This window comes from Aquarana catesbeiana, linkage group LG08, assembly GCF_042186555.1.
Source record: "Aquarana catesbeiana isolate 2022-GZ linkage group LG08, ASM4218655v1, whole genome shotgun sequence".
Classification (NCBI taxonomy): domain Eukaryota; kingdom Metazoa; phylum Chordata; class Amphibia; order Anura; family Ranidae; genus Aquarana; species Aquarana catesbeiana.
In genome coordinates this window covers 288,047,503-288,062,604 of record NC_133331.1, presented here as the reverse complement: position 1 = coordinate 288,062,604, position 15,102 = coordinate 288,047,503, and the positions used below count along the sequence as shown (strand labels likewise).

Genomic DNA, 15,102 nt, shown 5'->3' with positions numbered 1-15,102 from the left:
AACGCACAGCAGGCGCTGCGTTCCACCGTGAAACGCACAAGCCGGATGTCCGTCTTTGGAATGCACAGCAGGCGCTGGTTCCACCGTGAAACGCACAAGCCGGAAGTCCCTGTTTGGAACGCACAGAGGCTTAAATAACCCGGAATTACAACGTGTCGTTCCCTGAAGGGGCCTTCTGAGCGAAGAGTTAAGAGGAAGACTTGGGTAGGTCGGAATTCCGTTGCCTGGGTGATTGGAGCAAAGGGCAGATCGTAAGGCTGGTTCTACCTGCTCTTCTGGAATCTTTGTTCAACTCTGTACAATGATGGGTGGGGGATATCATTATCTCGTCTCAATAAACCATTACGGCTGAGGGCGACACCGCTGCGCTGAGCCTCAGCCATCCGGGGACTACCATTGGGTGTATGGGGTCGTCTGCTTTCTTCCCAGTCGAAGAATTAGCACCCATCAACGACTGGTCTCACGATATACAGCCTTCTAAACGTGTTTGTCCGAGAACTACAAAACACGTGCTTCTGCAATCACCTGGGGCTCCTCAACGCGGAGCTGTGCTTTGCCCGTAGTCAGTAAGGCGACAGGTTCTCTTTATAGCAGGTGCAGCAGACCCATTCGTGATCATTTACTGTGGAGTTGTCCAACCAATGTCTGTGCTTCCTGAAGGCGGAACTTTGGTTAAAGAGGATGGTGACATCACAGTTTGGAATTTGGAAAGAACCTTGAAGTCCGTGTTGTAATTTCCACTTTGGAGGAGACAGGACTTTGTATTTCCCACACCACATGAACGCTGCACGAGAATGCCTTACTTGCTAGGACTGGGCATACATGGCTGCCCCCTGTGTAGGTAAGTAGCTACGTCCTATCCATGGGTACAAGGATTGTAAATACAGTAGTTCCTCTTTAAGGGGATGACGTAACCTCTCCTACTGCTGACCCCTTAACACCAGAAGTGGTCTTGGGCGTCCTGATCATATGACCAATGATTGGCTGTCAGAGTGATCATGTGTTCAGGAGCAAATCCTCCTGGCTTGTCACGGTCAGGGGTCAGGCTTGGAGACCAGTAGCTATTGCAGTTGAAAAGCTCCCACAGACCAGCAGGATAAATACACGAGAAGGTCAGCCTCGCAGATGGTGCAGAGTAACTGGTGTTCACCAGAGCTCCTGATGGTGGGGGTGGGTTTTGTTGCACATTAGTACCAGGTCGCGGTCCTCCGTATTGCCCCAACAGAAGGTGAGCAAGCCGGGGTCCAGTAACAGATATAGCAGGCTAGGGTTTAAGCAGAAGCGTAGTTGAGGGACAAGCCGAAGGTTGGTAACAAGTGGTTGCAGGTTGGGTTTAAGCAGAAGCGTAGTCGAGGAACAAGCCAAAGTCGGTAACGAGCGGTAGTGGAGATATGGATAGCAGCAGGACCGACAAGAGCAAGATATTGGCTGGAGTGAGCACAACAATCTGGCAAGCAGGAAGTGCAAAGGCAGGAAGTTCATGGGAGGAGCAAAGGGTTCAATGTTCAATAGATATAAGGTTCTAGGCAAGATCATTCACGGAATTGTCCAGGGCACTCTCCAACATCATGGATGGCTCAGCAAGAAGAGACCTCACCAGACACAGCAGAGGTTGCAGGTTCAGACCGGGGTCCTGACACAGCTGTTGATTGACAAGGATGACAGTTCAGTCACAGTACTAGGTGTGCTGAGTAGGAATGAACTTGTGTTTGCTTCACACCCAGAAGTCGGCTGTCATTTCTGGGCCAATAAGCTACAGGCTGGGGGTTCCTCACCCCGCAGCTGAAGAACACAAAGGGGCAGGGTTGGTTGTGACATTGTTGACCTAATATGGCCACATAGTGAACCAAAACAAAAATAACCGATGCCGCTGGGTCCTTTTTTATGGCAAACCGCCAGGCATGCAGGCAAGGATGGAGCTTGTCTCAGTTCCAAGTGTCAACATAAGAAGAAAGAAGGTTCTTTGAGCCGCACATATTGGGAAAAACCTTTGCTTAGGTGTATGACAGCCTCAGTCTGGGCTCCAGCCAGGCCACACACCCCCAACACATTTTGCTCCGCCCCCGGAGCTTAGTAATGGGGATCGTCCCCATGTATGTGGCCAGCGGAAACAGGTTTAAAGGGAACTGAAAGTGTTTTTTGTATATGTATATGTTCATATTTATGGTCAGAAATAAAAAATGCATGCAGTTCCATATTTGATTTCCAGCCAGCAGGGGGAGCTCTTGGTACCTTTTTTACATGGTTACTGGGCTAATCTTAACTGTTTTGCTGGGAAAAAAAACCCTGCTCTGTACAGAGCAGCTGCAAAGTTGAAACTTTGATTACACAAACAACTGAATGAGTTAGAGAAATAACTCCCTGACCAGGCTCCATACAGTTTTAACTAAAGAGAGATGGTCTGAAAGGAAACAGCTGCTGCTATGCTTAGAACTATAAGCATGTCATGTTTGTACCCTCTATATATGTGTATTTAAGATTTTACAGAAATAGTAATTTTGCCAGTCCATCCATGGGGATGCTCCTCATGACTAAACTCCGGAGTCAGAGCGAAACGCGTTAAGGGGGTGTGCCCTAGGTGGAGCCCAGGCTGAGGGTGTCATACACTTAAGCTCAAGGTCTTGCAGAGATGTGCGGCTCATATGAATTTTCTTCTACCCTTGTTAATAAGGCCACATAGCCATAATCGTGCAAGGTCTTTGTCCTAACCCAGACATGAGGCCTTACATTGATAAGCCATAACATCACCACCCACCATAACTCGCTGAGACATGGATCCTAGTGGACCACTGAAGGTATGCTGTGATATCTGGCACCAACCCATCAGCAGCAGATCTTTACAGTCCTGTAAGTTGGGAGGTGGGGCCTCCATGGATCGGACTTGTTTTTCCAGTACATCCTATAGATGCTCAATTGGATTGAGTTTTGGAGAATTTGGAGGCCGAGTTAACACCTCAAACTTGTGTTCCTCAAACTATTCCTAATTTCATCAGACCAGGCCACCTTCTTCCATGGCTCCATGGTCCAGTTCTGATGCTCATGTTCCCATTGTAGGGGCTTTTGGCTGTGGACACAGGTCAGCATGAGCACCTTGACTAGGGTTGCCACCTCATCCCTTTAAACCTGAACGCATACTAATTACACAGGTTCCGAGGCTAATTTAATGCAGATAAAGCACCGGGTGAGTTTAATTACCACCTTAATCAGCCACAGAACTGTGTAATTATTATGTGTTCGGTTTTAAAGGGATGAGGTGGTAACCCTAACCCTGACCGGTCTACGGCTACACAGCCCCATACACCGCAAACTGCGATTCTCTGTGTGTTCTAAAAACGTTCTATCAGAACCAGCATTAACTTTCAGCAATTTGAGCTACAGCAGCTCTTCTATTTAATTGGACCACATAAAGGCCAGCCTTCCCTCCTCATGTGCATCCATGAGCCTTGGCTGCCCATCACCCCGTTGCTGGTTTTCCTTCCTTGGACCACTTTTGGTCGGTCCTGACCACTGCAGACCAGGAACTTCCCAGAAGAGCTGCAGTTTTGGAGAGGCTCTGACCCAGTCGTCTAGACGTCACAATTTGGCCCCCGTGTCAAAGGTCGCTCATATCCTTACACTTGCCCATTTTTTCTGCTTTCAACTTCAGGGACAACGTTCACTTGCTGCCCGATATATCCCATTAGATACAAAACAGAATTGCTGTGCTATGACAAAGAAATAAAGTCCTATAAATATTACAGCTAAAATTTCCAATTTTTTTTACAAATATGTGAAAAGTGTGGGGGGTACATTTGTATAGCGCCCCCCTGAGTCAATACTTTGTAGAACCCCCTTTCACTGCAATTACAGCTTCAAGTCTTTTTGGGATGTCTCTACCAGCTTTGCACATCTAGAGAGGGACATTTTTGCCCATTTTTCTTTGCAAAATAGCTCAAGCTCTGTCAGATTGGATGGAGAGCGTCTGTGAACAGCAATTTTCAAGTCTTGCCACAGATTCTCAATTGGATTTAGGTCTGGACTTTGACTGGGCCATTCTAACACATGAATATGCTTTGATCTAAACCATTCCATTGTAGCTCTGGTTGTAGGTTTAGGGTCGTTGTCCTGCTGGAAGGTGAACCTCCGCCCCAGTCTCAGGTCTTTTGCAGACTCTTAACAGGTTTTCTTCTAAGATTGCCCTGTATTTGGCTCCATCCATCTTCCCTTCAACTTTGAATAGCTTCCCTGTCCCTGCTGAAGAAAAGCATCCCCACAGCATAATACTGCCACCACCATGTTTCACGGTGGGAATGGTGTGTTCAAGGTGATGTGCATGTTGGTTTTCTGCCACATATATTTTGCTTTTAGGACAAAAATTTGAATTTTGGTCTCATCTGACCAGAGCACCTTCTTCCACGTGTTTTCTTTGTCCCCCACATGGCTTTTCGCAAACTGCAAACGGGACTTCTTATGGCTTTCTTTCAACAATGTCTTTCTTCTTGTCACTCTTCCATAAAGGTCAGATTTGTGGAGTGCACGACTAATAGTTGTCTCCCACCTGAGCTGTGGATCTCTGCAGCTCCTCCAGAGTTACCATGGACCTCTTGGCTGGTCTTCTGATTAATGCTCTCCTTGCCCGGCCGGTCAGTTTAGGTGGACGGCCATGTCTTGGTAGGTTTGCAGTTGTGCCATACTCTTTCTATTTTCAGATGATGGATTGAACAGTGCTCTGTGAGATGTTCAAAGCTTGGGATATTTTTTATAACCTAACCCTGCTTTAAACTTCTCCATAACTTTATCCCGGACCTGTCCGGTGTGTATTTTGGCCTTCATGATGCTGTTTGTTCGCAAACATTCTCTAACAAACCTCTGAGGGCTTCACAGAACAGCTGTATTTATACTGAGATTAAATTACACACAGGTGGACTCTATTTACTAATTAGGTGACTTCTGAAGGCAATTGGTTCCACTAGATTTTAGTTAGGGGCATCAGAGTAAAGGGGGCTGAATACAAATGCACACCACACTTTTCACATATTTATTTGTAAAAAATGTTGAAAACTATTTATCATTTTTCTTCAAATTCACAATTATGTGCCACTTTGTGTTGGTCTATCACATAAAATCCCAATAAAATACATTTACATTTTTGGCTGTAACATGACAAAATGTGGAAAAATTTCAAGGTATATGAATACTTTTTCAAGGCACTGTATAACTTAGCATGGTGTTAAAGCCCACCGCTGTGCTGCCATATATATTTTCATCCAGTAGAAACCGGTTAAAGGGATAGGAATTTTTTTTTTTATTTCTTATTTACGGTCAGGATTGAAAAAAAAAAAGTGCATGCAATTCCATATTTATGATTTCCAGCCAGCAGGGGGAGCCATTGGCACCTTTTAACACATTTACTGGGCTAATATTAACTGCTTTGCTCAGAAAAAAAAAAAGCAAGCTCTTTACAGAGCGGCTGAAAAGTTGAAGCTTAGATTACACAAACAGCTGACTGAGTCAGAGCAACGACTCCTTGACCAGGCTCCATACAGTTTCAATTAGAGAGAGATGTTCTGAAAGGAAACAGCTGCTGCCGTGCCTAGTCAACGTCTGCACCCTCTATTTAGTGTGTGTTTAAGATTTTACATAAATAGTAATAATTTTAATTTTTGGAATAAAATAAAACAGATCCCAAACCATTGTCGATTCCCTTCAGAGACACCTCTCAAATGAGAAATGGGGGGGGGGGGGGGGGTGTTTACTGACCTTCTGAAAATGTTACTCACCTGGCTGTCTGATTCCCCTGCTTCCATAATTTGTGGTCTACAGTAAGGCCTCACTTACACTAGTGGCAAGTACGGACACGCCTCTGAAAAAGAGATCTGTGATTGGATTGCTTTTTAGAGGCATTTGGCAGACAGTGAGGAGGCCACCCGTTTCCACCCCCTAAATCCCGCACTACCATGCCCCAAGTTGCCTGTATTGCATGTGGTTGGAGAGCGGCCACATCCACTGGAATAGGTCGCCTTCGGTGGGCTGTGGTGGCTGCAGAAAGTGACGGAATTTCATTCCTGCTGCGCCATGTGAACACCCATAGCTGTGTTGTCTTTGCAGCTTAAGAGGAATCAGATAAGGGGGGGAGTAATAACTGGAACATTTCTTAGTAAAACAGCACATACTACACATATTACTCATTTTAGGCACACAGATAACCCTTTGATCGCCCCTGATGTTAACCCCGATTCTCAGCCAGTGGCATTAGTACAGTGACAGAAGAAGGGGGGCGGGAGGCTAACCTAGGTCATTGTAGCAGTGCCGCATCCTAATATACAAGATTAGGGATGAGCTTCGAGTTCGAGTTGAACAGCGAACAATTTGGGGTGTTCGCAGCAAATTCGATTGCCGCGGAACACCCTTTAAAAGTCTATGGGAGAAATCAAAAGTGCTAATTTTAAAGGCTTATATGCAAGTTATTGTCATAAAAAGTGTTTGGGGACCTGGGTCCTGCCCCAGGGGACATGTATCAATGCAAAAAAAAGTTTTAAAAACGGCTGTTTTTTCGGGAGCAGTGATTTTAATAATGCTTAAAGTCAAACAATAAAAGTGTAATATTCCTTTAAATTTCATACCTGGGGGGTGTCTATAGTATGCCTGTAAAGGGGCGCATGTTTCCCGTGTTTAGAACAGTCTGACAGCAAAATGACATTTCGAAGGAAAAAAAGACATTTAAAACTACTCGCGGCTATTGCATTGCCGGTCCGACAATACACATAGAAGTTCATTGATAAAAACGGCATGGGAATTCCCCACAGGGGAACCCCGAACCAAAATTTTAAAAAAAATGACGTGGGGGTCCCCCTAAATTCCATACCAGGCCCTTCAGGTCTGGTATGGATATTAAGGGGAACCCCGGCCAAAATTTAAAAAAATGACGTGGGGGGTCCCCCTAAATTCCATACCAGACCCTTCAGGTCTGGTATGGATATTAAGGGGAACCCCGCGCCAAAATAAAAAAAAAACGGCTGGGAGTCCCCCCAAAAATCCATACCAGACCCTTATCCGAGCACGCAACCTGGCAGGCCGCAGGAAAAGAGGGGGGGGCGAGAGAGCGCCCCCCCCCTCCTGAACCGTACCAGGCCACATGCCCTCAACATTGGGAGGGTGCTTTGGGGTAGCACCCCAAAACACCTTGTCCCCATGTTGATGAGGACAAGGGCCTCATCCCCACAACCCTGGCCCGGTGGTTGTGGGGGTCTGCGGGCGGGGGGCTTATCGGAATCTGGAAGCCCCCTTTAACAAGGGGACCCCCAGATCCCGCCCCCCCCCCTGTGTGAAATGGTAAGGGGGTACTTACCCCTACCATTTCACTAAAAAACTGTCAAAAATGTTAAAAATGACAAGAGACAGTTTTTGACAATTCCTTTATTTAAATGCTTCTTCTTTCTTCTATCTTCCTTCATCTTCTTCTTCTTCTCGTTCTTCTGGTTCTTCCTCCGGTGTTCTTGTCCAGCATCTCCTCCACACCCATAGCATGGGGGGAAGCTCACGCTCTTCTCTTCATCTTCTTCTCTTCTTCATCTTCCTCTCCGGGCCGCTCCGCATCCATGCTGGCATGGTGGGAGGCTCCCGCTGTGTGACGCGTCTGCTCTTCTGACGGTTCTTAAATAACGGGGGGGCGGGGCTACCCCAAAGCACCCTCCCAATGTGGCCTGGTACGGTTCAGGAGGGGGGGGGCGCTCTCTCGTCCCCCCCTCTTTTCCTGTGGCCTGCCAGGTTGCGTGCTCGGATAAGGGTCTGGTATGGATTCTTGGGGGGACCCCACGCCGTTTGTTTTTTTTTTAATTTTGGCGCGGGGTTCCCTTTAAAATCCACACCAGACCTGAAGGGCCTGGTATGGAATTTAGGGGGACCCCCCACGTCATTTTTTTTTTAAATTTTGGTTCGGGGTTCCCCTGTGGGGAATTCCCATGCCGTTTTTATCAACGAACTTTTATGTGTATTGTCGGACCGGCAATGCATTAATAGCCGCGAGTAGTTTTAAATGACTTTTTTTCCTTTGAAATGTCATTTTGCTGTCAGACTGTTCTAAACACAGGAAACATGCGCCCCTTTACAGGCATACTATAGACACCCCCCAGGTATGAAATTTAAAGGGATATTACACTTTTATTGTTTCACTTTAAGCATTATTAAAATCACTGCTCCTGAAAAAACGGCCGTTTTATAAACTTTTTTTTGCATTGATCCATGTCCCCTGGGGCAGGACCCGGGTCCCCAAACACTTTTTATGACAATAACTTGCATATAAGCCTTTAAAATTAGCACTTTTGATTATTCATGTTCGTGTCCCATAGACTTTAATGGTGTTCGCACAAACTTTTTTCCTGTACGCATGTTCTGGTGCGAACCGAACAGGGGGGTGTTCGGCTCATCCCTATACAAGATATAGATAAAGAATAAGGGTTCCCCTAGGCGGACTTTATAGGCACTGATATTTAAGCTTGATTGGAAATATATCAAAATGTGCAACATTATAATAGTATACAACTTTTATTAGGAGATAATATTAAAAACAATACAACGAAACATAGAAGAATCTAGGTAGTTCATTTATGTCATCATACAAAAATCAGTATATAAAAACTAATGAAACAATGAAACAAAGGGGGAACTCTTCTCACACCCAACACGTTTCGGGGTAAAGTATATTCCTTCTTCAGGGGTGTGGAGAGAAAGAGAAGAGAGTGATTTATCTAAAGTACAAAAACATAAGGTTAATGGATTTGTCATATTGTCTAAGGACATAGTGCTGTATATTAAAGTGGTCTACTTATAGCACTTATATAATATGAGATGGTTGTTCACACTGTTTCGTTGTTTCACATTAAAAGCCTAGAACCAATGTAGCACATGATATTGATACTGGTAGATTTGTAGTTAGTACAGTCACAGTGCATATTTTTAGCATTAATTATATCAGTGTCAGTCCCCCCCCCCCGCGTCAGTTAGTGTCAGATTGCCCACCACACTATCACAGTCCCACTATAAGTTACTGATCACCGCCATTACTAGTATTAACCACTTCAGTCCTGGAAGATTTTACCCCCTTCCTGACCAGAGTGTTTTTTGCGATTCGGTACTGCGTCGCTTTAACTGACAATTGCGCGGTCGTGCGACGTGTCTCCCAAACAAAGTTTGACGTCCTTTTTTCCCCACAAATAGAGCTTTCTTTTGGTGGTATTTGATCATCTCAGCAATTTTTATTCTTTTCGCTATAAACAAAATAAGAGCGACAATTTTGAAAAAAATGCATTCTTTTTTACATTTTGCTATAATAAATATCCCCCAAAAATATAAAAAAAAAAATGTTTTTCCTCAGTTTAGGCCGATCGTATTCTTCTACATATTTTTGGTAAAAAAAAAAATCGCAATAAGCGTTTATTGATTGGTTATAGCGTTTACAAAATGGGAGATAGTTTTATGGCATTTTTATTATTATTTTTTTTTTTTTTTTTTTACTAGTAATGGCGGCGATCAGCGATTTTTATTGTGACTGCGACATTATGGCGGACATGTCGGACATTTTTGACACATTTTTGGGACTATTGTCATTTATGCAGCAATCAGTGCGATTAAAAATGCATTGATTCCTGTATAAATGACACTGGCAGTGAAGGGGTTAACCACTAGGGGGTGGGGAGGGGTTAAATCAGTACTAGGGAGTGATAACTAACTGTAGGGGGGATGGGCAAACGGTGTCATTACTCTGATCACAGCTCCCGATGACAGGGAGCAGAGATCCAGTGACACTGTCACTAGGCAGAACGGGGAAATGCTGTTTACATCAGCATCTCCCCGTTCGTCCTCTCCATGAGGCGATCGCCGGTATCCCTGCTGCGATCGAGTCTGCGGGACCCGCGACCCGACTCACGGAGCTCCCGGCCGGCGCGCTCGCAATGGCCGGGGAATTCAAATGGACGTACCTGCAAGTCCATTTGCCCAGCCGTGCCATCCTGCCAACGTACATCGGCGTGCGCCGGTCGGGAAGGGGTTAAAAAAAAAATTCCAATATATATCCCATAGTTCATAGACGCTATAACTTTCATGTAAACCAATCAATATACGCTTGTTGGAATTTGTTTTTACCAAAAATATGTAGCAGAATACATTTTGGTCTAAATGTATGAAGAAATTAGTTTTTTTTGTTTTTCTAATTTTTTTTTTTGATATGTTTTATATCAGAAAGTAGAAAATATTGTGTTTTTTTTTTTTTTTTTTGTTTTTGTTTTTTTCTTTTAATTTACATTTTTTTTCCCCATGTATATAATAATAAAAACACAGTGTTGATCAGATACCACCAAAAGAAAGCTCTATTTGTGGGGGAAAATTATATACATTTAATTTGTGTACAGCGTTGCATGACCGCGCAATTGTCAGTTAAAGTAAGGCAGTATCGCAAAAAAATGGCCTGGCCATGAAGGGGGGCAAAGGTGAAGGGTTGGGCTTGGACCCTCAGTTAGAGTAAAGGTGACGGTCAAGTGGTTAAAAACATCTAAAGGTAAAGGCAGCATACATAGTGGCCTAAATGTATTTTTTTTTTACGTTTTTATTGGATATGTTTTATATCAGAAAGTAGAAAATATTGTGTTTTTTTTTATGGTCCTTTTTTCCTTACTGTGAAAGGAAAGACGTGTTTGATCCCCTGTTGATTTTGTAGGTTTGCCCACTGACAAAAACATGATCAGTCTATAATTTTAATGGTCGGTTTATTTTACCAGTGAGAGACAAAATAACAACAAAAATATCCAGAAAAACACATTTCAAAAAAGTTATAAATTTATTTACATTTTAATGAGTGAAATAAGTATTTGACCCGTTCGCAAAACATGACTTAGTACTTGGTGGCAAAACCCTTGTTGGCATTAACAGAGGACAGACGTTTCTTGTAGTTGGCCACCAGGTTTCCACACATCTCAGGAGGGATTTTGTCCCACTCCTCTTTGCAGATCCTCTCCAAGTCATTAAGGTTTTGAGGCTGACGTTTGGTAACTCGAACCTTCAGCTCCCTCCACATATTTTCTATGGGATTAAGGTCTGGAGACTTTCTTTGTTGCCTTGGCCATGTGTTTTGGGTCATTGTCATACTGGAATACCCATCCACAACCCATTTTCAATGCCCTGGCATTGAAAATGGAGGTTCTCGCCCAAGATTTTATGGTGCATCGTCCTTTTGATGCGGTGAAATTGTCCTGTCCCCTTAGCAGAAAAACACCCTCAAAGCATAATGTTTCCATCTCCATGTTTGATGGTAGGGATGGTGTTCTTGGGGTCATAGGCAGCATTCCTCCTCCAAACACGGCGAGTTGAGTTGATGCCAAAGAGCTTGATCTTGGTCGCATCTGACCACAGCACTTTCACTCAGTTCTTCTCTAAATCATTCAGATGTTCATTAGCAAACTTCAGACGGGCCTGTACATGTGCTTTCTTGAGCAGGGGGACCTTGCGGGCGCTGCAGGATTTCAGTCCCTCACGGCGTAGTGTATTACCAATTATTTTGTTGGTGACTATGGTCCCAGCTGCCTTGAAATCATTGACAAGATTCTCCTGTGTAGTTCTGGGCTGATTCCTCACCGTTCTTATGATCATTGAAACTCCACGAGGTGAGATCTTGCATGGAGCTCCAGACCGAGGGAGATTGACCGTTATTTTGTGTTCCTTCCATTTGAGAAAAATCTCACCAACTGTTGTCACCCTCTCTCCAAGCTGTTGGCGATGGTCTTGTTGCTCATTCCAGCCTTGTGTAGGTCTACAATCTTTTCCCTGACATCCTTGGACAGCTCTTTGGTCTTGGCCATGGTGGAGAGATTTGAATCTGATTGCTTTTATGGACAGGTGTCTTATATAGGTAACAAGCTGAGATTCGGAGCCCTCGCTTTAAGTGAGGGCTCTGAATCTCATCTCATTATCTGTATAGAAGACACCTGGGAGCCAGAAATCTTGCTAATTGAGAGGCGATCAAATCCTTATTTCACTCATTAAAATGCAAATCAATTTATAATTTTTTTTTAAATGTGTTTTTCTGGATATTTTTGTTGTTCTGTCTCTCACTGTTAAAATAAACCTACCTGAAGTGGTTAAAATTCGAGCCTGCTCTACTTTTTGCATTAGGCAGTCCATTGAAATGAATAAGCTTCTCAAAACACACTGGAATGCTTAAAAAAAATTCTGAGCGTGCTTGGACACAACTTGGTGTGAACAAGCCCTCAATTGTCACGGGCTTGTTCTGATTCGGAGGTATGGATGGAGGACACAGCCAAGTCAATTGAGAATTTCTCAGTGGGAGGCGAGCAACGGCCTCTCCCATGTTCAGGTGTACTTCGAACTTTATACCTGCTTAAAGCAGAAATGTTGAGGTGTGGGTGGCTGTAGGGTGTGGAAACTTGTTTGTCTACATCGCGGGGAAAGGTGCGTCGGTGATACGAGAGTCCGCTGATCCCAGTGTTGTTTGACTCAACTTTGTGCTTTGCGGGTCATTGGTTTACAGGTCTAACGAATATACCAGGATCTCAGATCAGACTAGAGCCAGAGGATGTGCACAGATCAATCCTGGTTACCCATAGACAGGTAGATGTTTAGGGATCTGTAAATAGATCAGACTAAGGTCTCATGTACACCGCTGCTGGTAAACGGACGTTCAGAGGCAGTTGGATGCTTTTTTCGGCCGCCCCTGAACTCATCCAATGTTATCTTATGTGTACATGTGGTTTGTTTAATGTCGTTTTTAGGCGTTTAGAGGCTTTTCTTTGAAGGCAAAAAAATTAGTTCAGACTGCGAAGTTTCAGACGCTAAACGCGGTACCGGCGTTTAGCCGCGTTTTTGCTTAGAAACGTTTTTAAAGGTGCCCTATTTTTTTTTTTTACATTACAAAACTTAAAAATGATAGCAAATGATGAAAAACCACTAAAAAAAATATTTTAAAATCTTGTAATTGCTTGCTATGCGTCAGATCATTTATATACCTCTAATGAGCCCATGATCCAATCCAATACACCACTAGCATTGCTGTTAGCCAAAGTATAATTGGAATTTGATCTGTATGTTGTTAGTTTTCAACCAAGATGACCCAACCCTTGAGCTTCATCCCCAACTTGATCAAACATAGTTGCATGAAATTTAATATCTGGCTTTTTTAATTGCATTATTCCCTCATGTTAAATTCTAGGTAGCTTCGACAATGATTAGGGTTAGGGTTTCCCCTTTAACAACACGCTACAAGAACACATTTAGGGTTATGGTAAGGGTTGTGGTTTCCCGGTTAGGGTTTCCAGTTAGGGTTTCCCATTAGGGTTAGGGGATTTCCCCTTGAAGAACAAGAACAAGTTTAGGGTTATGGTTTCTTGTTAGGGTTTCCAGTTGGGGTTAGGGTTTCCCATTAGGGTTAGGAGGTTATGGTTAGAGTTTTCCCCTTGAAGAACAAGGTTAGGGTTTCCAGTTAGGGTTAGGCTTAGGGTTTCCCATTAGGGTTAGGGGTTAATGGTTAGGGTTAGGGTTTTCCCCTTAAAGAACAAGTTAGGGTTAGGGTTTCCTATTAGCATTAGGGGGTTATGGATAGAGTTTTCCCCTTGAAGAACAAGTTTAGGGTTAGGGTTTAAGGTTAGGGCTTCCAGTTAGGGTTAGGATTAGGGTTTCCCATTAGGGTTAGGGGGTTATGGTTAGAGTTTTCCCCTTGAAGAACAAGTTAGGGTTTCCTATTAGGGTTAGGGGGTTATGGTTAGGGTTTTCCCCTTGAAGAACAAGTTTAGGGTTAGGGTTTCCAGTTAGGGTTAGAGTTTCTGGTCCTCGCACGTAATTTCCGACGTCTTTCCAGCCTCATCAACAGCAACGTCAGGAGCGTTTCCTCACATATGCTCGTTATGGGATCCATGGTAAAAGCACCGAAATTGAGGTAGATACAAGTACACTGCTGCTCTCTCAGCTGCTGATACTCACTTTGGTCTCACAGAATGGCTGAAATAGTTAAATAATACTGTTTTTTGGGCTTTGGGAGGGTCCTATGATGTTATCCTAAATAAACGCTCCTAGACGCAAACTTGGCTAAACGCAGCATGCAAACGCGGCTAAACTGGCGTTTTTAAACGTCGGTTTCAAGCTGTCAAAAAAGGTCGTTCAGAGGAGGTTACCTCAGCGTCCTGTATACATTAAGCCTAAAGACTCGGTCTGTGCACACAATTGCTGTTTACCCAGAGATAGGTAGATATTTAGGAATCTGGAATTTTTAATGGGATCTCAGATTGGACTAGAGCCCTGGACTGTGTACACGATCGCTCTGTTTACCCATAGACAGATAAACACACTATATTACCAAAAGTATTAGGACGCCTGCCTTTACACACACGTGAACTTTAATGGCATCCCAGTCTTAGTCTGTAGGGTTCAATATTGAGTCGGCCCACCCTTTGCAGCTATAACAGCGTCAACTCTTCTGGAAAGGCTGTCCACAAGGTTTAGGAGTGTGTCTATGACAGTGTTTGCCCATTCTTCCAGAAGCGCATTTGTGAGGTCAGGCACTGATGTTGGATGAGAAGGCCTGGCTCACAGTCTCCGCACGAATTCATCCCAAAGATGTTCTATCGGGTTGAGGCAAGGACTCAAGTTCTTCCACCCCAAACTTGCTCACCCATGTCTTTATGGACCTTGCTTTGTGCACTGGTGCACAGTCATGTTGGAACATTGCTGATGGTCTTGTAACCCATTCCAGCCTTGTGCAGGTCTACAATCTTGTCCCGGACGTCCTTTGACATCTCTTTGGTCTTGCCCATGATGGTGAGGTTTGAATGAGATTCTGTGGACAGGTGTCTTTTATACACATAACGAGTTATGGTTAGGAGCACCTTCTTAAATTGACAGGACTAATCTGTGTACCACATGAGCACCTACTGTAGCCAGTCAGTGGGAGTCAGAACTATTGTTGGTTGGTAGGAGATCAAATATTTATTTTACTCACTGAACTGCAACTCCATTTATAGCATTTGTTTTATGTGTTTTTTTATGGATTTTTGGTTGATATTCTGTCTCTCATCTAAAATGCACCTATGATAAAAATGATAGACTCTTCATTTCTTTGTAAGT

General features: G+C 43.9%; 1 protein-coding gene across 1 annotated transcript in view; it reads left to right on the top strand.

Annotated features, from left to right (window-relative positions):
* The first annotated feature begins 140 nt into the window (after positions 1 to 140).
* Positions 141 to 15,102, top strand: part of LOC141106630 (uncharacterized) — a 69,891-nt gene continuing 54,929 nt past the window's right edge. The window contains exon 1 of the mRNA XM_073597561.1: positions 141 to 841. The gene's annotated coding sequence lies outside the window, so the exon portion shown is untranslated. The remainder of the gene's footprint in view (positions 842 to 15,102) is intronic.